General features: G+C 43.6%; 1 long non-coding RNA gene across 1 annotated transcript; it reads left to right on the top strand.

Annotated features, from left to right (window-relative positions):
• The first annotated feature begins 839 nt into the window (after positions 1-839).
• Positions 840-23,890, top strand: LOC122157208. The gene is made up of 3 exons (XR_006167797.1): positions 840-927; positions 9,830-9,902; positions 23,786-23,890. It is a non-coding gene; the product is annotated as an uncharacterized LOC122157208 (long non-coding RNA).
• The last annotated feature ends 320 nt before the right edge of the window (positions 23,891-24,210 follow it).

Below are 24,210 nucleotides of genomic sequence, written 5' to 3'. Positions count from 1 at the left end.
CGCGGGGGCGGCGGGAGCGCTGATCCTAATTGGAGGCGACGCGCGGCTCCTCCATCATCCTCCCGCAGCCCCCGCCGGCTCGCAGCGCCTGGGCGGGCGCTGACGGCGGCTCCGCGGGGGAGCGGCAGCCGCCGGGGCAGCTGTTGCCGCCGGGTGGCCGCCCCCCGCGGCGAGGCGGGCCCCGCTGCGAAGGGCCGGCTGGGCTCCCCGCCCGCTCCTCCCCTCCTCCTTCCCCCCCGGGCGGCCATGTTGTCCCCCGGCGCGGTGAAGGCGTGACGAAGCAGAAAGGTGCGGGGAAAACGCTCCCGCGGGTTAATAATTAAGCTTGAATGTCCCCCCCAAAGCCCTTTTTTTTTTTTCTTTCTTTCTTTTTTTTTTATTTTAATCCTAGGTGTTGTGTACAAACACTGGCACCGTTCTCTTAAATATGAAAGGTGAGGGAGGCAGCAGCCCCGGGGACAAAAGGCGGCCCTGCAGGGAGGCCTGTGCCCTCCTGAGGTGAAGGGGAGCGCCTCACCATGGACACTGCTGGTACTCGAATGGGAACAGCGGTGTCCTGGTGGTGACACACACCAAGCAGGGCCCAGGTCCCTGAGGGGAGCCTGTAAGCCAGCTATGGGGCAGGAGCCCAAAGCAGTCCCACTCTTCTAGGGGGAAGCTCCAAGCAATGGGGTGAGGCCTTCAGCTCGCATTGGTTGGAGTGCATGATCTTACTGGTCTTTCCAACCTTAACGATTTTACGACTTGATGATCCTTAATGGATCCTTTCCAACTCAGGATGTTCTGTATTCTGTGACTTTTCAGGTTGTGTGTGTGCCCTTCCTTTGACGCAGATGAGGAGTGCTGCATGCAGCAGGGCCGTGTGTCAGTAGGAGAAGCTGCCAAGCCCTCCCCGCCCATCACACCCTGCCAGGGCCTGTCTGCAAGGTAGAGTTTCCTGCTCTGTGCGTGTTCGGAGGGAAGGAGACATCATGGTGTTGCTTCTGGGCTGTGTGGGACACCTGGGCCAATGTAGCATGTTTGTCAGCTGGAGTAAGCAGAGTATCTGAGAAGCAGATGTTCGCTGTCTTACAAGTGCTACTCTGGCTGAGCGTGGCTGAGAAGGCAACAAGGTCTCCTGAAACTCGTGTGAGGTGTGAATGTGCAGGTTGTAATGATGTCTTAGAGGCAGAGTCCATGCAATCTGATCCCTACATGCAGAATTTAAAAACTGTTACATACCCTGTCAGATGTGCTACAAACATGGATTAGCTTTACAGAGATCTGCCATTACGTGTCTCTTTGTGTCTGCCGTGAGCTATTAAATCAAGCTTAGTAGATGTATTCTTCTGCAGCTTTGTACTCTTGGGGCAGATTTATATCCCCATCCTGTAATCACGGGTGCTGTACATCGCACCCCTGAATGACGTCTAGTGTAGGAGTGCAACACGTAAAGGACTCTTTTAGTCCTTTGCAACTGATATTAGAGCTTTTTTTGACGGGACTGGGCAGCTCTACTGCCCACAGCATGGCTGTGTATTTGCAGGATGACAAAGACTGGGTTTCTCCTGCCCTTTTACTTATACATGCTCCCTGATCCCAGAAGATGGCTGTGTACTGGACTGGAACAATAGTTCCCTGACCTTTACATGAGCCCAGAGCAAGTATGAGGAGAAGCACTCCCTTTCTCCAGTGTCGGCTTAGACTCCAGGTAAACCTGGGCTCTAGAATGGGGCCGTTCTCAAATACTTCTGCTTTTTTTCATCCTGTGGCCACCTGGAGAAGACCATTTATCTTACGCATTAGAGAGATTTGCTTTACAGGATTCTGCGTTTTCATTATTTAAGTAGCTTTTTTTCCTGTTTCTTCACATCGACTTTTTTCCACATGTAACTTTCGTGTGCTTTCTTCTCTGGTATTTTACAGTCACCTAGAATGGAAGGCAAGGATGTATCAATTTATCTTTTGTTGCTGTTACACTGTCAAAGAATATCCACCATTCCCCAGCAAGAATTATATTTTCCTTTTTTGTGTGTTTACTTTTGGATCTTCACTTGCACTCCCAGCCCCTGCACATTTTGATTCCTTTTTAGATATTCTCTTTTCAAAATCCATCAAGTTTCTGCTTCCCCCTGCAAGCCTCTGCCTTTACTTTCTGGAGTTCTTTTTGAATATATATATATATTATTCTACGACTGTTTGAAGTCCTGGTTCTGCTTTGTCAATGTGTCTTCCAACTTCTTCATGTTGGCTGTCAGGTTCCTCTTCACAGCTTTACTTTTAGCCATTCTCCCATGCAAACATTACCGAGACAAAGCTGCTGGTAAACTCTGAGTGGGCTTTCTATCTCTTCTAGCTGTGCTTCTGGGGTGTCATCAGGCTTGTGATCCGTGGAAGCAAACTCTTTTGTGGACAATAGTTTGTAGAATATAGCATAAATATTGGCCAGTGCCTTATTCTGCATGTAGAAAAGGTGCGGAAGAAACAAGTTTAAACAGACTTTTGTCTGTCTACTGTTGCTTTGGCTTATGAATTTATGATTTGGGTTTTCATGAAGACTTACAAATTCTTACAACGTTTATCATCCTGAGCAAATTTGGCTCCAATTCTGGTATGTATACATAAGTATCTATTTTCTCTGGAAAATAGTAATGTTCGTATTTCCCAGCGGCAGTTCTGTGGACCTTTGTATTTTTCTTTTTTTGTCATTTTGAGCAAATTTCAACCTGATTTTTGTTATATACATTTATGTAGTAGAGAGTATCTGTTCGTATTCACCAAAGCCAGTACTGCAGCAGAAGCTCCTGAATCCAATTTATCTGCTTCTGTGCAAGCAAAGGAGCCAACTACCAACCCAGCCTGTCCTGATAGAGCTATATGAAACCAGTAACCACTTGGGTTTCCAGGTGCACCCACTGCCAGCCAAGCTAAGGAACACATTACATAGACTTGTGGGAATGTGCTGATGGCATTTCATGGACTCTACTGCCCTTGGTGTAAATCTGTCTGCCTTTCATCTCACGCAGGCACGGCTGTGGGAGCAAAATAAAAATCAGCTGAGTAAGGAACTGTGGCTGTGGTTTTGTTTATAGGAGAACAAAACACAGCAAGTACAGTACAGAGAGTAAGTGAGGGTAGTAGTCTGTCCTTCAGAAGATAGTATTTGGTCCTCTTTCCCCTTTGTGGGGGAAAAAAATTGGCTGTCACATTTTTTGATGCGTAACGACTAAGCAGATGAGTTTTCTGGCTTGAAAACTTGTCTCTTTCCTTATAGGCAAAATTCTGGTTACTGGAGCTCTGTACTTCGGACTGTACAATTCTTCCTAGAGCTGGGTGAAGGCAACGTGACACTGAGCAGTAGATTTGCTGAAGGAAACAAATTTTTCAGGGAGACCGGATCTGTTTTGCGTGACATGAAATTTAGCGCAGTCTAAAACAAATAAAAATCACATGGAGCAAAAGGAAGGTTTTAAACGATGATTTAAATTTGTGTGGCCTTTTTTTTTCCCTTTCATGTCAAAAATGTAGAGGAGAGGATTTAATACATTAAAATCAAACATCTTCCTCCTTTCTTCTTCCTTTTTTTTTTTCCCTTAGCCACACTCCCCACCCCCTCAGCTTTTATTCCAAGTAGATTCAACTGAATTTTTTTCTACCCATGATTGTTTTTTGTTTGGCCGTTGAACCAGATAATCCAATATTTGCACAGCTCTCCCTGGAGCTGCACAAAGAGGTAACGCTGTCATTATGATAGGTAGACCTCAGGAGATAGCTGGGAAGCACAGGGTCTCCTAGCAGAAGCTCCCTGGCCTTTAAATGTTCACTCTCAGATCTTCAGGATTTCCCTGCAAATCTCTGGGTTGTGCTGTGTTAGAGGGGTTGAAGTGGCGAGGGTCTGCGCGTTCCCAAAGGAAGTAGAGGAAAAATGCTATTCAGCAACAGGGTGTGGAGTTCCTAGACTGTTCATGAGTATTTTTCCTCTAGGGAAAGATAAGGCTTCTAGTGTTAAATGGCAGGATGTATTCTTATATATATATTTACATATGTATATATATATGAGATTTATTTTGTGTTCTTTTTTTTTTTAAATTATTATTTTGAGAACAGGGTTATTTATATACATGTATACTTCTCTGTTGCTATTGGTTCTCACTTAGTTCAATGTACCTCGTTCCATTTGTACAGATATAATTGTTCCTGGTTAAACTCCTTTTCTGCTGTTTGCACCAAACCATCCTGGTATCATGAAAAGTGCCTGACCCAGGAAACAGCCTATTTGGGCAGATGGCTTTTTCATGTCTATCAGTTTGCATGTGGAAATTCAAAGTTTTGTTTCTCTGCCTTGGACAGTTAGTTCTATGCACTGCCTAAGCAAATGCCCACTGTGAGAAGCAGCTGCAGGTTTTGTGCTTGTGAAATTTGTTTGCACAAATACTCTAAGCCACCAAATTCTCCACCCAAACCTGCCACAGTTGCTCAGATCTTCCGACAATTACATTCTAATTAGACCCGGCATTCAAAGTCGCCTCCAGCACTTGAAACAAAAGTAATTTAGCCGTAATAAAAGTGGTAGATTGACAGCTCTGGAGGCTGAACCCAGTTCGTCTGCAAAACACACCCAAGGTGGGAAAGAGCTACAAGAATCGCCACAGTGACTGTCTGAAGGGCTTAACCCCTGCCTTGAAATGGCAACCTCCGAGGGCTGAACATGTGGGCAATCTTCTGCAGGTCCCCTACTGTCACTACTGAGAGTGCTGCTAATTACTAACAATCATTAGTGTATTATCTGCACTATGAGTACTTTTCCATGATGGAAAAACACGTGATTCATTGTACGATAACAATCAAATGCCCATCATGTAGTGACAGTGTTTAGTAAGTTAAGAATTATTCTGAATTTGAACCACAGCTGGCGAGGTGAAAGGCTTTATCCTATTACCAGTCCCCTGAATCGTTCAGTCTGGAGTGTGAGGCACAAGGCTGTGATTACCAATTCATTTCATAAAGGCCAACCATTTAAAATTCTCTCAAACTAGCAGCTGCTTGAGGAATGAAAAAGCTCTTAGATCTGGACAAATATCTTTTTCTTCATCTAGGTTAATTTGAAAAGAAAAACAACAGTTCTTTCCCTTGACAAATGAGACTTTCAATCAGCATTGAGCTATCCTTGCAGAAGGATAACCTGTGTTCGCTTACTTGACATATGGGATTCTTCCACTTCCAGAGGTGGGAGCCATGGTTAGGCTGAAGAGCACTTGACAAAATAAGCTGCTTCATGTGACCGGTCCATAAGAGGGATCATTTAGGTTTAATGGGGAGAAAAGAACAGGCAATCACCCGCCTTTGGTTTTGGTTTTTTTTTTGGTGTGGTGCTGCTGGATTCTTTTATTACTATTGCTTATAACCACAGATGGAGACAGGAAGGACTTTTACTATTTTTCCCTCTCTTCCCTTTCCTTCTGTTCATTGGTTTCACAGGAAGGATCACCGATGACTTCTGAAATCAGGCAGGTCTTAGCTTTCCTCCAGATGCTGAGTTAGAATGCTCCTTACTGCAGGAGGCAAACCTTAATTCACTTGGCGGTAGGATTACAGCAGGTACATTCATCCTCAAAAACACTTCTTTTTCCATACCTAATTATCTCTTGATCTGCCAAGTCACGAGGAAAATCAAAATCATCTTGTGTTTTAGATTATGTTTTCTTAGGATTGATGGGAGAATTCTGGGTGACATTCTGAAAAGCATTCAATTTATAGGATCAAAAGACTGTGGCTTTTAGGAGCATCTGTTCCTCAGATGTATTAGGGGCATAAGAAAATTGTACCTTTGGTTTAGCATAGGTGGAAGATTGCTGCCTTTATTGCCATTGGTGTAGGGTAAGATCATCACTTGTGTTTTCAGATGAGGCTTTGAAAATGATTATCTGGTACATTCTGACTGGAAACTGAGTTGCCCATAGGGCATGCTTCAAAAGAGTAAGAGCGTGCACTAATAATTCCACTATATTTTTTCCTTTGTCCCTCTGCAATACATTTTCCCAGCAACCACAATCCACTCCAGAGGAGGAACAAGGTGGTTTGGTTTTGCGTGTGTTTGTAAGGCATTTGATTTATGCTTAGGGCATCTGGTGTTGTTTTCTTCTTTTCTGCAACATTCCTGTGTGATCTTTACGTTACTATTCCCTAATTGAAGATTGGTTATAAGCAAGATGCTTTTCTGCCTGCTTCATCAGTCTATTCTGCTTAGCCTACAAGCAGTTTCAGACAGAGGCTGTCTCTCATTCCAGAGGCATGTACACTGCCAGTGTGCGTGCTTTAATGGCCTCAGAACACTGTGCTGTAACACTCGCTGGCCACTTCTGATGTGGACTGGTTGTACCTACAGTCATGCACCACATGTCCTTTTCTCATCCCTTTCTGTTCCCTCAGCCCTACTTGAGCAGAATTTACTCACCGTGACTCTGTCTGTGAATACCCATGGCAGCGTGTAGCTTTTCTCCTTCCCTCTGACTGCGTGAATCTGTACCAGCGTTTTGGTTTAATCTATCACATGCTGGATCTCGCCAAAATCCAAATCCCATATGTAAGGTAGCAGTACAGGTAGAAGCGTTCCCATGGGTATATGGTTTGTAGCATAGCTTGGGATCATTTAAATTGGTAAGAGCTGCATAAGTTTAAAGAACTATTATGTCTCACGCTCGCATAAACTTACATTCTACAGCTTTGCACTCTGCCATGCAGATTAAATCACAGCAGATCTGTCTGAAGCACCCATTGAGGCTAAACAGCGGCATGTCTTCCGCTCCGTTGTTTAATATCAGATGTTTTATTAAGGGAATTAAAATAAAACTTGACCTAAACAAGGCAGCCTCCTGCTATTTTTAGAACATTATGCTGTATTCCATGTTCTTATTTCGCAAACTGGTGTGTAATTAATGATGTGTGTCCTTCCTTCCCTTGCTAATTGATGCACGACCTTTTGGGAGGTGGGCATCGTTATCGAACGTAATCACGCGGATATGTGAGAAGTGGAAAAAGGAAGAAACAACAAAAAAAATCGCCTTTCATTGATGTTTTCTCACAGTTGAAGCATGGGGCACATTGCCTACAGTTCAGGACTTGCATGTCTCTCCCACTGCTGCAGGCTCCATGGGCTTTGAACAGCCTTTGGCTCCCAGCGCCTCCACAATCCTCTTTAGAGAAGTTGTCCTTGGTGTCTGCTCCTCCTGCCACCCCTTGCCCTGGCACATGGCAAGAGGGCAGAGGAGCCTCTCCCTCCATTTTCTGCTCAGTGATCTCCATCTCACTGCTGTTCACTTTCAGGTTGGAAAGCAGGTGTGCCAGAGACCGTAGGCTCCTTTAATCCCTATTAAGAACAGCAGATCACAGTGGCCCCTCTGGCCTTGTTCCCTATGACTATGAAACTAGCTTTAGCTGCACAGCGATTTAATCTTTCTAGTGGAAATGTAGTGCTGGTCAAAGGTCTGTGTTGCATCTTTTAGGATGGTTTCTTAGCTCCGTGAAGTTAATAGTGAGGTAGCGTCTGCTCCAACTCACAGATTTTGGCAGAAGGTGTATGCAGCACACTCACCTTCCTGCAGCTCTGCTCTCTTGTGGGGAGAGGTCCTGAAAAGGAGAACCAAAGACGTGCAGCAGGCCTCTGCTGCAGGCCCCTCTTCTCAGTGCCACCCAGCCAGTGACCGCAGGGAGCGAGCGAGCAGCTCTGGCCCGTGTTATGAGCTGTGAGGGGATGAGAAGCAGCTTCTCATCATTTTATCTCTAAAACTGACCTGGTGCAGCCCGTCAGCTGCTGCAAGTCCTTGCTGAGAGTGCAGACAGGGCGAGCTGGGGTGCCTGCTCTGCACAATGAGCAGGGGGCAGAGAGAAGGGCTGATGGGGGTATCTGCTCCTCTGGCTGTTCCCCCCAGCGCTGTTCCTCCATCTGCAGTTAATTTAGAGCCTACCTAAAGTGCGTCCACAACTACGTTTAAGCAAAAGTGGTTACCATAGTAACACTGGAGCTTTTCTAAATGCAGTCTATGATGTAAACAACTGAAACGACTGTCACCCCAAACAGTTGTTTATTTCATCTGTGTAGTTTATTGAGTATTTAAATCTGTTGTAGCACACACAGATTTACCGCTTCTAAGTATGACTTAGAGCAGTAACACATTTTTTTTTCTTTTTGCTTCCATTTCAGCTGATCTGTTTCCATGTCAACAGCACACATTGATAAAGAATTGACATTCTGACTGCATGTGGCAGTGCAGGGTACGAGGTGGTAATTAAAGTAAATCAATGTTTCTAATGATGGCGATGTTAAAACTGTGCCAAAATCCTGGGATTCCCATGCACGGTAGCCAGAGATTGCTTCTTGAAGCTGCAGAGAGCGAGGCAAGAATTCTCAAGGGAACAGACTTTCTTTGCGAGGTTTTCAAGCCTTCCTGCTTATAGATGCAGAAATACTGGGAAAGCAAACTCATTCACTCTCTGCCTGTCTCTCAGAAAAATGCACCTAGCACTGTCTACGTGTGCACATGTGTATTTGCTTTGGCTCATCCAATTCTAATCTAGGTGCAGCCTAGAAATGCATAAAGCATGCATTAAAAACAAAGAACTCAATTCTTGGACTACAAACCTGTTTTGAGTCAAGTTTCTGGCGAAAACTGTGGAGCAGGAGGGCTTAATTAGCCCCCTCTCTACTCTTGATTTTCTTGTGGTGAATGTATGTATTGATCTTACTGAGGGACCAGAAACATGGAGGCCCAGAAGGGCATCTTTTAAACTTGGAGGCCTGCTCAACAAAGACCTGCACTCCAAATTGTGTACTTGGGGGATGAAAGTGGACTGCTTTTCTCTGTCTGTGTGAGCAGCATGTAGATTCACAATTGCCACAGTTGAGGTGTCATTGCTGTGTTTGTTTTGCTTTCTGTTAGAGCCTAGAGCAGCTCAGATCTGCATTAAGCACCCCGTTTATACACCCTAGGAGAGATGGATGTAGTCCCCAAGAATTCCCAGACTAACCAGGCAGCAGATGGGGAGAGAGACAAAATGCTATCTCCGTTTTGTAGGGACAGAGAGGGATTGAAAGGAATTTGTTTAAAGCTGCAGGTAGGAGGATGCAGGCTCCCTACCTGCAGTTCGGGTGCCAGAAAATCCCTCATCTTCTATTTTCTCAGGGTCATACTGAGTCTTGTGGCAGGCATGGAAATTGACTCTCCATGCTCCTTAATTGAAATGTGCTCATTTCCAAGGGTGAGCAAAGTTTGGGAATACATTTACATGGAGACATTTAGCTCTGTGGGGACGCTCTGTCCAGTTTGAAGTGGGATTGAGCTAGTAATTTCTGTTATTTTTAGGTCTGTGCTAACTTCCTGGTCTCAAGCATCTAAATGACATGCCTAGTGGTCATCGTTGCTGTGGATTCTGTTGGTAGCCACTGGAAAGAAATAGTTGTGTCCAAGCAACAGCACAGGTCACCTTCATCAGGCATTTAGTACTACTGCTTTGTGAATGTATAAATTCTCTTGTTCTGTCTTCCATATTATGGGTTTATAGCATCTCTGTGTTTTTGACAGACCCATGAACTTTCTTTGTCTAGGGAGGTTTCCATGTTTAAATTAAATTCTTAGGTATTGTTTTAGAGAAAAAAAAAAATTAAACGCCGATGGCAGTAACGTGATTCCTGATACCTCTGAGGTGTACTAAAACGTGGTGAGTTTTATGCTGTCGTGCAAGCACAGAGGAGCAAACACCTAACCCCAATTGCAGTTGTTTGTGTATTGGAGAATGGCAATGAATAGAATAAATCCCCCACATGTGCTAATGATCATGCTAATTTTATTTCCAGATTGATGCTTTGGAGGATCTCTGAGCATTTCTGAAGAACTAAAGAATTATTCCTCACAGCAGCCCGTAAGGTGGTAAGTATTATTACTATATTTTGTAAATGTGAAAGAATTGTGAGATGTTGATAAGCAGAGAAATTGCCAAATCAGTCAAGTCAGTGGCAAATAACTTTTTCCCTGTAGAAAAATATCACTCTTTCTGATACAAGGCGGGTACAATGTTGATGTTTCTACAAACAAGCCATTGCTGAATGACTTTAATTTGATTGCCTCAGAGTGAGACTCTTTTAGGGTGTATTCTGTGATTGTCACTGAGGTGGTATAACACAAAGAATAGATTGCGGCTGAGAGGGGATTTGTAATCTGTTTGTTGGGCTTGAATATTGGCTGTAGCTGGCAGTAGAACAGCAGCCAGTTAGATGGGTCCGCACAATAATGAGGGCTAAGAAGATCTAGTGCTCTCAGTTGAACTGCTGTTGGCCTTCCTTATCATATTACCTCACCTCCTAGCTGCAGGGACTGACAATCTTTCAAGGAGGTGTGCACAGTACTGTTTTTCCCCTTTGCATTAGGGGGAGGAAAGCAGCAGAGGCTGTGAGTGTTTCTTCTGAGAGGCTTGTCTGACTGTGCGGGGGAGTTCTGTGAAGGGTAACATCCAGCACCCGAGGGATTTGGCTTTGGAAGGAGCCAGGGCAGGCAGGTGTCCTTCCTAGTGCTGCAGCCTCTCCTACCTCGCTCTGCCCTAGGTGGGGTGTCTCACTGGAAATGCTTTACCGTAATCTTGTGGCTTTCGGCTGCCAAGCGGTGTTTCGGCACCTACAGCTATTGTTCCATATGGCACTGCTGCTTCTACCCCCATTTATTAGCTTGGATTAATTAGCAGGCATTTATTATAATCTGATAGACCAGTACAATAGGCTACTGCCATGCTTTATCTTAAATAATGGCCACTGTAACTGCAGTGATACTGTTTTACTTAAATGAAGGTGGTTACACATGCTATTGAGGATGAACTGAATGTGATACATGACATAAACTGGTTATTAACACGTGGTCCCTGATGTCCACAAGCTCTGGAAATCCATTCACAATCATAAACAGCAGATTTCTGAAGAATGGAAGGACGATCACAAACATTTATATACAAACTAATGCAAAATGGAGGAAATGCATATCCAGCCACAGATAGCTGTTGAAGAAAAGCAGTACCAGAAATTGTGTACTAAAGGCCTAGACCTTAAAAAGAGTAAACAAGACCCATTGCTAAGACACAATTGAGAAATCTTTGTGTAGAACAGAGGGAATATGTGATAGATATGTAATGATGTTTGGCTATAATTGCATACAGCATGACTACAGTGAAAGCATAAACCTAGTTCTTTTCCAAATCTGAAACCAAATCTTGTTTTTACAACCTAGAATTTCTTAGCTTTGCTGAGGTGCAGTTTTGGAACCAGTAATTGAAAGAAAACTATCGCTCTAATAGTTGAACTTGCCTTTTTTTTTTGCCAGTGCAGTCCAGTGACAGAAAGGGGAGGATGAAAGAAACCAGTTACTTTACAACCCTTCACGTACAAAAAGGTGTGATGGGAAATGTAGGGTTTTTATAAATAAATCTGGTATATTAAGCTGTAGTCTTATGCCATTCTAAAATAAAAGAAAGTAAGAGCTTGTCGGTGACAAAAGCAAAACAAAATGAAAGCTATCTTGTGGGATTTTAATAGAATTGTAAAGCACACTCTTTTGCCTTTGGGAAAATGCAAGGTGTTACTCACAGTTCTGCTTGGTTTCTGCTTGGTTTCATTCAGTTCTGAATCGCCTTTTCTTGTCAATGGTGTGCAATTCTCATGGAGTGAGAATAAGGCTAATGGAGGCAGACGCTAACAGCAGTGAACTGTAGCCAATAAGAAAAAGGGGAGGCTGAAAAGAGACAAGCAGGAATACAGTGTTGCAAATGCTGGTGTCTCTGTTGTTACTTTGTGACACAGGTTGCAACCTGAAACGTACACAACTGAAATACTGCTTCAAGCTTTCCTAAATTTCAAAGAGGCTCGGTTTTACTGAGCATTGGGCAGAAGACGTGGGAAGGGCAGTGGCTAGGGCACACTGAAACCTAGTGGGGCCTTCTGCTGGGACAGACATTACTGAGCAGTCCCTTTGCTACTTTTTGAAGGGATAGGCTGTCTGTGCTGGTGAAGTAAGTGTGCAGACACAGATTTCCTAGTGCTGTGAAGAAACCGGGGACTGGAAAGAATGCTGCAGTGATTCAGAGTTAGTAGGTTTCTGACCGAAAACAGGTTGAAAGTGCACACAGTGAAGCATGCAATACCGCTTTCTTCCTGTGCTGCCCTGAATGCGCCAGGTACAGTCCACATCTTTGTCTGCCTCGCAGCGGAGGAGCACCATAGTAAGTAACTGATTGCTCCATTAATTCTCCCATTCCAGTGATGTGAAGGGCTGCCACAGGGAGCAAAGCTCTGGGTCTCTGCTGGCAGGGGAAGCAATGACTGGCAAGTGCATGTCACAGAGAAAGGGAGTTTCCAGGGTGTCAAAAATGTCTCACCTTGGCTTTTGTTTGGGTGTTGAAATGCTGAGCCAGCATCCTGATGCACTTTGTTATTCTGGAAGAAAGCTACTCCATTTATGCCTCAGGTTCCTGTAAGAATTGCTGGGCCAGAGGCTGGCCTGTAATTGCAGCTGTCAGCTCACTGTTAAATGGAGAGATGTAAAATACCTCCCTGCACATCATTTATTAACATTTAAAATCCATCAGGGGACATATAAAACGTTTCTCTTTTTGTAACATTTATAAACTATCGAGGAACACAGACACATTCCCTTATATTAATTACTCTAATTTAGGCAATGTCCATAGAGGGCCCGTGAGCACACCAGCTATGATTCCCCCCACAATCCTTTTATTTCTAGTCATTGCGGTTCCCCTGAGCCCCTTCCAGCTGCACATTCTCCCAGCATGAAGCAGAGTAATGCTGGAGAGTGAATGTATTTCCAGACCTTGTATACATGAGGGAGTTGCACTGAGATGACTGATAAACCTGCTTAGTTAAACCAATGCAAAATGTGTTGTGGGCAGTCTTATTTCATGTGGCCGCTTCTTTTAGATGTAGATTAGCTTTGAAATCAAGTAAACTTCCATTTAACATCTTCAAATAAAGATGTATGAAGGCATTCGCATCAGTTTAACTTGAATTGTTTCAGTCAGATGCAAATGAAACCGGTGAAACTTTCTTGTACTGAGATGACCTCAGTAAATACAGATTTCTGTCTGTCTTTTACGGGCCTGAGGGGTTGCAGCTATTCTGCAACTTTCTTTTGGCAAGACATCCTTTTAATCACCTAAGCCAGGAGCCGGGGGTGGGGTTATAAACTCTGCCTGATCAGTCTAATTCACAGGAGGGACATTTAGTAGTCAAGAAGGAATATGAAAGAAGGCAGCTTCACTTGTCCCTCTCCTCTCCTTTTAACCTCTTCAGGCCTGATGCTGTAAATGTGTTGGGCCTGCTACGCATCCTGGGTGCCTTACTATTGCTGGAAGAATTTGCCACAGGGCTGGGACATGTAGCCCAAGCAATGCATCTGACTAGGTCACCCTGCTGCATCTTTAGACAGTGAATTCTCCACAGCTTTCAATCTTCTCTGCCAGACTTTGGGATTGGTACCCACATGCCAGAGCAAGAAAATGAGCTGTCCTATTCCTCCTGGGTTATTTCAGCCAGCTGTTAAAATAGCTGATGAAAAGAAACTTGGCTGCTTGCAATAGGCATGTTTTCCTGTGCTAGCATGGCATTTGGAGAATAAAATGAATGTCATCATGAGTTTCCCCCATGACGTAATTTGAAGAGTATTCCCCAGCCGTATGTGCTGAGCTGTGAGAGTTGTTGCTGAAAGCACATAATATTGTATATGCTTAATTTTAAATGACTACACCATGAATAAGTCTGTATGTGTTACAGAATTACCAGGGCTTCAAATGAATAGACCTATGGTTTTCTTCATCAGAGATGAGGCCAGATAAATGTTGCTTGTCACTTTCCTGCTCTACACTAGCCTTGTCACCTGGGGGTGTTTTAGCAAGTGTCCCATGTCAGCAATGGAAAGGCAGTGTGAAATGTGTGGGGACGCTCCAGAAGGGTTGTTGTGCCAAGGGTGGCTGATGAGGTCCGGTGCCCTGAGGAGGGTCCTTTGGCAGAAGCATTCTTACCATGAGCTGTGCCACTAAATCATATATCATAGCAGGGCTGAAATTTGTTTTTAGCAATTCAAGAACAAGATCCTACATCTGTTCCTAATTACAGGTAGGGATCTCAGAGGAGGTCTGAGTTACAGTGTATGTGGATATCAAAATGCATAGCTCTCATTACTTGAATAGGTAAATAATTTTATTCATCATCTGCGCAGGGACGTAGGAAGTGTAGCCCAGGAGATGTTAACAATTAACTGCAATCTCGTTTGCATTACCAGCTATCAATATCTTCAGCTTTTCTGCACAGTAGTTTAATATTGACTGTGTAAACCTTCTGAGAAGTGGGTTGGGGGCTAACTTTTTTTTTGAGAATCAGGCATTTAAAATATGCATTTGTATTTTTGCCAGATTGTATTTATCTTCTACAGAAAAAAAAATTATAATGTATGTTTTCATGGTTCTTTGCTTTCTTTTAGGGCCCAAACATCTTTTGTAGTATCTGGGCTATCCTCAGCTTGTGACTGGCTTCCATTCAGGTTGAGATGCTAACCACCATGCTGGACTGTTTCCTGTTTCTGAAACAGTTTTCCCTGGATCCCAGAATTTTAGTTTGGGCAATATTGGTGTTGTTGCTCATCCTTTTGAGGGCAGCTATTTCTTTCCCCTGCAATATACAGACACTACAATCCATTAAGTGCAAGGATTTGCTCTTGATTTTCAAAGGATGTGCCTTCATTGTAGAGTGCACCGGGAGACTCCACAACCCGTATTAGTACAATTTATTGCTATAGATTGAAACAGACAGAAGAGAGAAAAATAATGAGAAGTGGAGCTATTTGTGGGCAAATACGCTCTAATTCAAATTTGTAACTTGAGTTGGCTTAAGTGAAGCGCATTGGTGCCTTTTCCTGAAGTTGTCTTCATGCTTGGAGAGTATAGGCAAAAATGTGAGTTATTGCTACACAGCAGCTGCTAATAGGACTCCCCTCTATGGCTTAACTGTGACACTGCAGCATGACTGTCCTCCCTCTAGTGCTCCTAACTCAAAGGCAGTTAACTCAAGGGCATGCAACTGCTAGGAGACTCCTTTCTGCAGTTGAAGATTCCACCTGTATCCCAACCAGTGCAAAATACTGCTGTCACATTGGTTCTGCCCTCTGCTAACTGTGGTGTTAGAAGTGTTTTGTTGGTTTGTATGTACAGGGTTCGGAAACCCCCAGAGAACCACTGCATATGCAGTGATGCAAAGTACTCCCCTGCTGTTCCTTCAGTTGTTAAGCGTGTTGAGGTGAGCAGCACCTACCTGCAAATGGGAAGATCACAAAATCTGGATGTTGCAAAGCAGCGTGTGAAACTGGAATTCAGTCTCAAATATGTTGTTGGAGTTATGGGTAAAGTTAGGATGCAGCTACAGCAATATGGATGGTAAATAGATGGCAGCAAGGATTTATTAAAAGTAAATCATACTAATGAACAGAATTTCTTTCTGTGATAGGATAAAAAGCTTAGTGGATAAGGTAAATCCCCTCAGTTTTGGGAACGTTCTTCTCACAGTTCTGTACCACATTCTTATAAGAAATTTAGGAGCCTGGATAAGATATAATTTTTATAAAATAAGATGGATTGTAAGTCATTTTGAGTGGCAGTAAATATATATGTCAAGGAATATCTGAAGTGCTTGTCACATTGGTGCTTATATACATATTAATAACTCAGATTTGAGAGAGGAGAGAGCTGTCTTTCAGGAATCAATTCTGGCTCCAATACTAAGCTAATGTGCTCTATTTTCGTTAATTGCTTTGATGGTAGGATTACGACTTCATTGATTGTATGTGTGAATGATGTTAGTCATGTTGGGACTGCAAATACCACGCAGAGAGCAGTCATTAAATTATAACCTTTCCTAGACACATCCCTGGCATACAGCGTCAGGCCTCAAAGAGGGAATGTGCACACAGCTCAGCTGTTCTGGAATTCCTCTGTAAGCCAAAACTCCCACTGTCCTTCTAACTACAGTCAAGACATGTGCTCTCTAACTACGATTGCATTAAAAAAAAAATCTTGAAAAATGTACATTAAAGGAGCATTAAGGTTGTAAAGCGGACCGCTGAGTAATTAGGAAATAATAGAATTCAAGTGGCCTGTATAATTTTATTTCAGCTTCCTAATGCATATGTATTATGAGGCAGTCCTCAATTCCAGGAATCCGTACTATTTTTGGCTCAGGATTCTCCTTTGGTAGCCCTCCATGCAGCAAGGAATTTCATGCAGACTGAGTTTTGCTTCGTGCAATTTCATGAAAAATTCCTCCAAGCTTCATTCCATGCTGGTTTGCAGCCCACTGTTTCTCATGGTCCTTTTACAGAATTCAGGTATGCATACAGAAATGGGGAACGCTTCAGTGAAATGTTTCAGAAACATGGGAGAAGGAAATATGCAATTTTGAAGTGCAACAATGATATCAGAAGCTTGCAATATCTAACATTTTTCATAAACAGAACTTAAAAATAACCATCAAAACCAAGCAAACCTTACAGATTCAAGTTTCATTGCAGATATTTTGCAATGCCTTTAATTGAAGTCATGATGCAATCTATGTGTACGCTGAATCTTTGTGTCTGAAGATTTGCACTGTTGCCTTAGATGCATGACAATTAGGCATTTTCTGTTGGATGCTCTGGATAATACCATTAGATGCACAATAATTAGGTGTTTTAATCTCATTAATATTCATTTTCATACATTTAAATGCCTCTCTTATAGCATTTGTTAATTAATGTACATTACAATGGTATATTCCTCTTCCCCATTCACCCATTCTGATTTAATTTAATGAGTTGACATATCAGATGACTTCTCTTACAGGATTCTGCTGTCGTATCTCTGGTGGGAACAAAGCTGTGGTTATCGTGTTGTTTGTGGGTGGTATTAGTGCTGCTATTTTTCTCACAAGGAATCTGGGGCATGGACAGCCTGTCCTCACTGATGCTGTTGCTAAATAGATGGCTCCTCGCCGTGCATTTCCTTTTATTCATCTTATTATTTCCCACATCCCAGAAAGAAAGTTTGGGTCCCAATGTGTTTTGTGAATTGAAAGTGAATCCCGTTTGTACTTCTAAAAGCTTGCATTTCTCCCACCACAGAAAGTAAAACGCAGCCTGCAAAACTGCAGGACGTGGCAACAATTAAAAATAGCTTTCCTCACTCTTCTAAGTAGAACTAATTTAAAAGGTAAACTAAAGCATTCAAGGGAGTTGAAGGAAATCCCTGTCTCCTGACAATGTCTGCAAGGAGGTGAAGTAGTAAGTGAAAAGCTGCTGTATAATTACACCTACTGGGGATACTCATTATGATTCTTGGGTTACTCCAGAGCCTGACTATTAGTATTAAGTTAGACAGCTTGCCTGCGCGTTGTGCAAATATTTTAACAGACTGCACAGCACCTCCCACAATAATGTCTGTGCTTTCAGTTCCTGTCTTCTGCCAAATACAAATAATAACAGTAACGGTAAACATACTGTGAATAAACTTCGTTTTGTCTGCCGACTTAGCAGAGAGAGTTATTGTGGTGATTTGCTACTGTTTTTTGAGTCTCAGTTCATCAAAAGTTAAGGGAAAAAGTCCCTAAGTTCTTCATACTGATAAATTGGAAAGCAGTCTTAGCAGTTAACAGATTATTCAAATCCAGATGAAGAAAACACACCTGGAGGGGAATTTTCAGAAGGGCTCAGTGTCAACTTAACTCTGCTCCTACTGAAGTCAATGGGAGTTAAGCCAGTACGGAGCGATTTTCAAAATCTTAACCCTTGGATCTGCATACCCGCCTGAGTTCGGTGAGGTTTCTTCTTTAGGAGATTCCAAGTTATTAGGGAAGAGATTTCCAGTAGCACCTGGGGGATTTAGAAGCACAGTTCAATTAGTCTTTCACTGCAATTTGTGCTTCTAAATACCTGAGACAGGTTTGGAAATCTCACTCTAAAGCCCCGTCTCAGCTGCTGGTTAAAGCCTCAGCACACGCGTCTATTCCGATAAAAACGGAATTCCGGACCGAGGCACATGCAGGATTTTGTGTGTGGTTAGAGAGTACGCTGGGAGAACAGGCTGTCACATTATCGTTAACTGTAAATGAAGGGCACTGTCAGCTGGGAAACGTTTGAACAACATTTCAAATGCTGCTGCTGTGGTTCAGTGCTGGGTTCAGCTAACGCTGATGAATCACGTTGTGTGACCTCTGCTAAGCCAAGGGGCACGTAACTTGCAGCAGGTGCCGAGAGGGTAAGTTAGTGTCTGTCTGGGTCATGATGGAAGGATCTAGTGCTCCACTTTTTGGGCTGCCGTGTCATTCAGGAGTGATGTATACGGTTTTATGTTAGACAACATGATTTGCCTAGGTTTAGTGGCTCCTTTTCATGTGTTTTTTATGCAGCACAGCTGCAGCCACCCAAAAAAGCCCTACCCCATAGTACAGGTAAGACGATAAGATTTAGGTGTCTTGACAGCCCTCGCTTTTTCTGCTGGCAAGAAAAGACAGTTCCTGCTTTTCTGTATTTCATGGGAGTGAAAGTAGCATTCCTTTTAAATGTCTGGAAGAGAAGGGGGAGAGGGATCCATCAGTGTGTTAGAAACAGCGAGATTTTCAGGCTGTGGTTCTTAGGAGGAAGGGTTCAGAGCCCAGCCCTGCTTCACTTGGAGGCAGTGAGTCCCAGCTAACCCCCAGCCTGTTTGGGAGCTCCAGCTGTGATGTGCCTCTGCTTCCAAATTTAATGTACTTAGCTTGCTCATAGGACACAGTGTATGTTTCACACAGAAGTGGGCATATGCCCTGATTTAGAGGTCAAATATTCCTTCAGATGAATCCCAGCATAACCATTGATGGAAACTAGAGGGAAACTAGTAATGCTGTTGAACAGCGTTACTGTGAGAATGATGTTTTGTACCATACATCTCAGGACTCTTTATGAAGAATTCCTTGCTTTACCTTTGAAACTCCAACTGTAGTGTAACTGAACAAGAATTTGGGGTTGGGATGTGGAAGAACAGGAGTAAGAAATCTGGTAAATGTTCTCCTTTAACAAAGATGGCTAAAATTGATATTTAATTTAGATTATTTTAGTTGTCATTACCATGCAAAAAAAGAAGAGGAAACTTGAGATTGTCCCAGTCATGACAGAATTAAGCTTAACAGACAGCCAGTCTTGGTCTCAGCTTGGCTTAGCAAGAGAGTGAAGAAGAGTAAGTCTGTTTCTGTACCAGCCCCTTTCCTCAGCAAGCCTTGTATTTCTGTCCTGGGGGGGGGGGCGGGGGGAGAAGCAGGAACAGTGTGGCTGCACACCTAGAGAAATATCAGATGCTCACCTCCTGTGAGCAGGGGACAATCAGGCAGGGGGAAATGGGAGGAGCTTCATCCTGGTGAGTGTATGGGGATAGCAAGCCCTGCAAAGCAGGGGAAACAGCTCCGCACTGCAAAAGGGAGGAATCTGGGGGTGAACCACAACTCATGTCAGCCCCTTCAGGGGACTGCACTGTTGTCCAATGCAGAGTGAAGGATTAGGGTGTGACTCAGGATCTCCTTTGTACAGTACTGACACTAAACCAAGCCTATTGTGGCTATTTAAACGGAGAGAATTTGGACTTTCGCTGGAACTAACCATTAAAGAATGGCTCCAGAAGGCTCAAATTATACTCAGAGCTGAGCTTACCTCTCTGATCTCCTTATGACATCACCTTTGTTTAAACAGAGAGCCATGGGAGGTGCTGACCCACGACATGGAAGAGCTGCAACCATGATGGTGTGAGGCAGGGGGCAGAACCAGCACAGGTGCCTGAATTAGGCACAGTGTTGTTCTGTACCCCATGATGCCACGTGGAGGGCCATAAAGGCACAAGCTGTGAACTGGGGCCTGGCTACTGCTGGGGGGTTGGTGGGCGTCACTCAACAGCAGTGAGTCCTTGTGTTGCTGGTGGGGCATTGGTCGGTGAATTGCAGTTACGTGTATTGCTATCATTGCATCTATGTTTCTGTTTTCTTCTTCTGTCTTAGTAAATAGTTTTTAACTCATAAGTTCTGTCTGGTTTCCAGTTCTCTCCTTCATCCCACTTGTGAGGGAGTGAGTGAGCAGCTGCGCGGTGCTGAGCTGATGCCAAGTTAAACCACAGAACTGCTGTGGGCATCAAAGGAATGGAAGAGAGTTCAAAACAGCCATCTCTTGGTCTTTGTGAAGTCAGGCAGTGTGGAGCTTACCGCAGATCAAAGCACAGCTGCATTACAAGAGCACTAATGGCATGGGAGCTGTTGTGGTTGTGTGGTGGTAAGTCTGGAGCCTGTCGAGGTGGAGGCACAGGAAGTGAAGGAGTGAGCTGTTGTGGTAGCAGGTAGGGAAGGAGAGGAGTGATGTTACCAAAAAGGATACAGAGGAGTAAGAAGAATACAAATGTATCTCCATGACTGGAGAAAGCGCAGCATAGCTGTGGATCATTCTCTGATGAGGGATGAAAGGCCCTTGACTCACAGAGATTCATGTCTGGTAGTCAATCTCTGAACGTATCCAATCTAGTTTACTTTGGTTTCTGTGAACAATTGTGGCTCCTGATGAACAAATGTTAGAAATACCCGTTTCGTTCTGTATGGCTTGGCTTGCCTTTAGGCTTAGCCTAGTGTGATGTGTAATGAGGGCTTTGCTTTGGTAGGATTTGATGATTTGGAAAGTAGCACTTCCTTCCCTCCATCAGTCTGTTAGAGGAAGTAAGTTACTGCTATTGTTCCCCATTTGCTTGGAGAGCTGTGCTGATGGGGGGAACATTATTATAAAGACTCTGGTTTCCTATCCTTCCCTTCCTTCCATGCTCGTCTCTTGAGCTAGCACATCCCACTTATGCAGAGGAAAAAAAAAAAAAAAAGACTGGAAAGAGAGCCCGTGGACAAGTGGCTCTAGAAGGGAGAGATGAGTTTTTTAATTAATGGCTTCTGTTTGCTCCTGCCAACCAACCTAGTCTACCTCTGCCTTTAACTGGCTGAAGGAGAAGAGCTTATGGGGTGAGCAGAACCTGAGACTATTCAGCTTCACAAGGAAACAGTGGATATGCAGCAAATAAATGTCTGAAAGACATTAATCCTGATGCCCGTGCGAAGCTACTTTTATGTCAACACTAGTAGGATGGGCAGGCAAGATATAAGATGGGAGAGAGAAGAATTTTAGGACATCCCTTGGGCCACCCATGAACTTGTGGAAATCCAGGGCTAAGGGTTCTTTGTCCCTCCTCCAGCTGAGCTGCTCACAGTGCTGTGGCTGAAGACTGGAAAACAGCACATATGCTAAGGTGAAAATAGCAGAACACACTGTATTTTGTGCTGTTCTCTCTCCTGATGTAATCAAGTACTGTAAGTTTTACATACCAGTGCACAGATTACTGGCATTTACTAGGAAGCACAAGGAGCAGGCTGGCAACTGCTTGGAGGCACGCAGAATACATAGGCAATTGCTCTGGAGCATGGGGAATGCACAAGCAATTCAATTCCCAACTGGTTTCTAGTCAGGAGCTACCAATTAAAATTAAAAGAATAAAAGACTGCAAGCTTGGGACTGATGATGTGCTTTGGAGAGAGGAGTTGCCAACAGCTTGTGCTACAAAGATGCCTCTCTTTCAGTGGATTTCAAATGGCAAAAGAAACTCAGGTAACAGATCATTCTTTTCTTCTGGCTTCCCTGATTTTCATGTACTCAGTCATGCAGCCAAAATTCCTACAAAGACAGACAGGGCTGCTCCCTGTGAATTCCAAGCAGCAAGCCAACCTTTGGAGAGCTGATGTAGTGAATATGCCAGCAGTCAGCTGTACCTAGGAAGCAAGATTTTAAAACCAAGCCTCAGACACCTGAGTGCTGAGGCTCAGATAATCTATGAATGAGACTATGGTATTTACTTGTGCATACATAAAAGGATTTAGGATTTAAAAAATAATAATAATCTTACCCATCTAAATGTGCCTTTTCCATTAATTGTTAATGAATCTCTGAAGTAAAACTTCCCTTCTGATGGAGAAAACTGAGGCCTAACTAGGTGAGGCTATTAGGCATATGTGGGATCTGCATAGCCTCTGCATTTATGCTGTCTCCATTACAGGGAGCCCTGAGAATCATGAAGGAAACAGGCAAGTTTTAACTGCAGTTACCAAACTGCAGCTGTCTTGGGGCAGATGAAATCACAAATCACAATCTGTCATTGGTTTTGAAGTCAAAGCATGCTTTCCTTGCTCTTCTCGGAGGTCAGGTGAATGTTAATGAACTCAGCATTCCACCAGCCACAGAAAAATGGGTGCACTAACGCAGTACTACAAATGGCTGGAAGTAGTGCATGCATTATTTTAGGATGCATTTTGTCCATGCAGTCTTTAATAGGGAAGCAGAAGGAAAATGAACACCCTTCAGGCACTTCACCTCCAGCTGCTAACTCAGGAATCTCCACACCACAGAACAGAGTCAGTGCGGTACCTCGTGTCAACGCAATTCTGTTCCATTAGGATTTGCCTTGTGAAGAGCAGGTTGTGTAGCTCTCAGGTTTTTGTCACAGAGCTTAGCGTAGGAACTGACCTGCTAGCAGGTGCAGGGTAGGATCGTTTATTGTTGCTTAGCTTAATAAACTGCATCTTAAATTATGATATCGATTACAGCACAGAATGAAAAGGCTGAGCCGGCATTATTGTATTTGACACAAGAAGCATTTTAAAATGTTTACACTGATTGCATGGTGCATCAGTATTGTTTTTGGAAAGCAATAGACTGAAAATATGGTGTTACATAAAGTGCTAGGTGCTTCTGAATTCATTTACTTAAATTTTCATCTAAAAATCAAAGATTTCACATGGCAGGTGGAGCTCATTCGTGGTTCTTCTCCCCGTTAACAAATACAAGCCAGTATTTACTGTATCAATTCACCAAATTAATGACACTGAAACACAGCAAAAATACGTTTGCAACCCTGGTAAGTTCTGTAGGATGCTCCTGACAGGATAAACATGTCTGCTCTGCCCTCCTTTCCTTCCCTCCCCCTCAAACAAGCAATAAAAACATTTTGCATAAACAAATTCCAAATTACAAGTAATCATAGGAAAGCTGACAAATGTATGCTATGCTAGTCTGTGAAAATACTAATCAAAGCAGCCTGTCAATTGTTAAAGTTAATGATTTAGATATGCAAAATTCTGACTAAATTTTTGTGGATAATTACATAATTATGGCTGGGTTAACACAATCAGAAATAGCTATTGCGTGCTCCATCTTGAAATCACCGTGGCAGTTCCCCACTATTTTTTAAAGACCTCTTTCCCCTCGTTCCACCTGCACACAAAAAGCAGTAGGGAGGGGGAAAAAAAACTGGGAGCCACCAGTGAGAGGAAAGCAAGTGAGAAGGGGTGCCTGCTGCCTGCTCCAGCCCCTCTTCACCTCCTCTGGAGAACAGAGCACCTGCTGGGCTGGTGGTGGTGTGGGAATGCCAGTCAGATAGAGGGGGACTGGAAATAAGAGAGTTGGCTGCTGTAACAACTGCAGTAGCAGCACCTCTACCAGTGGATTAAAACCTGTGAAAATGAGCTTTTTCTGTGGGAAGCCTCTCTGACTGAAATGGAGTTTCTGCTTCATTTTAAAGTGCTTGCTCTGGTACAGGAACCTGGGACTGGCAAGGCTTACCTACGCCATTCCATTTTTGTTAAATTATGAAGTCATTCTGACAGCCCTTTCACTCACAATCAGTCTTCTTGCAGGTGTCCGGTTCAGAAGGTGCTGTGAGGCCTCCGGATGCCCTGAAAGCCCCCTCTGGTTCAACCTGGGGCTGGAGGAAGGCAGTCTTTAGCGGAGAGGAGATCCAGGGAGGGGGTAAGCATGCCCAGTTCTCTGGGCACTGGTCTTTTTTAAACTCCTTTGAAAGTTGTTCTGAATTGTTCTGTCCTCAGAAATCGTGAATTTCCCTTGCAGCACAGCTTTCTCCCTCTCACGTTGGCCTCATGGTCTCTTTTTATACTAGGTCTGACTGGTAGAGTGTAGAGATTCCAGTTGGGAATTTCAGGAGGGTGACAAAAGCATAAATAAAATGAATGTTGGGCTCTTTCCTGAATGTCACGTTGTCTGGGATGGGGTAATGATAGTGATTTAAAAAGTAATATATCTCTCATGTAATTTTTTATCATAA

Source organism: Centrocercus urophasianus, unplaced genomic scaffold (assembly GCF_019232065.1).
Source record: "Centrocercus urophasianus isolate 14NV4802_14NV808 unplaced genomic scaffold, USGS_Curo_1.0 seq_13, whole genome shotgun sequence".
Taxonomy (NCBI): Eukaryota; Metazoa; Chordata; class Aves; order Galliformes; family Phasianidae; genus Centrocercus; species Centrocercus urophasianus.
The sequence above is the reverse complement of the archived record's forward strand: the minus strand, read 5'-3'. Positions and strand labels throughout refer to the sequence as shown.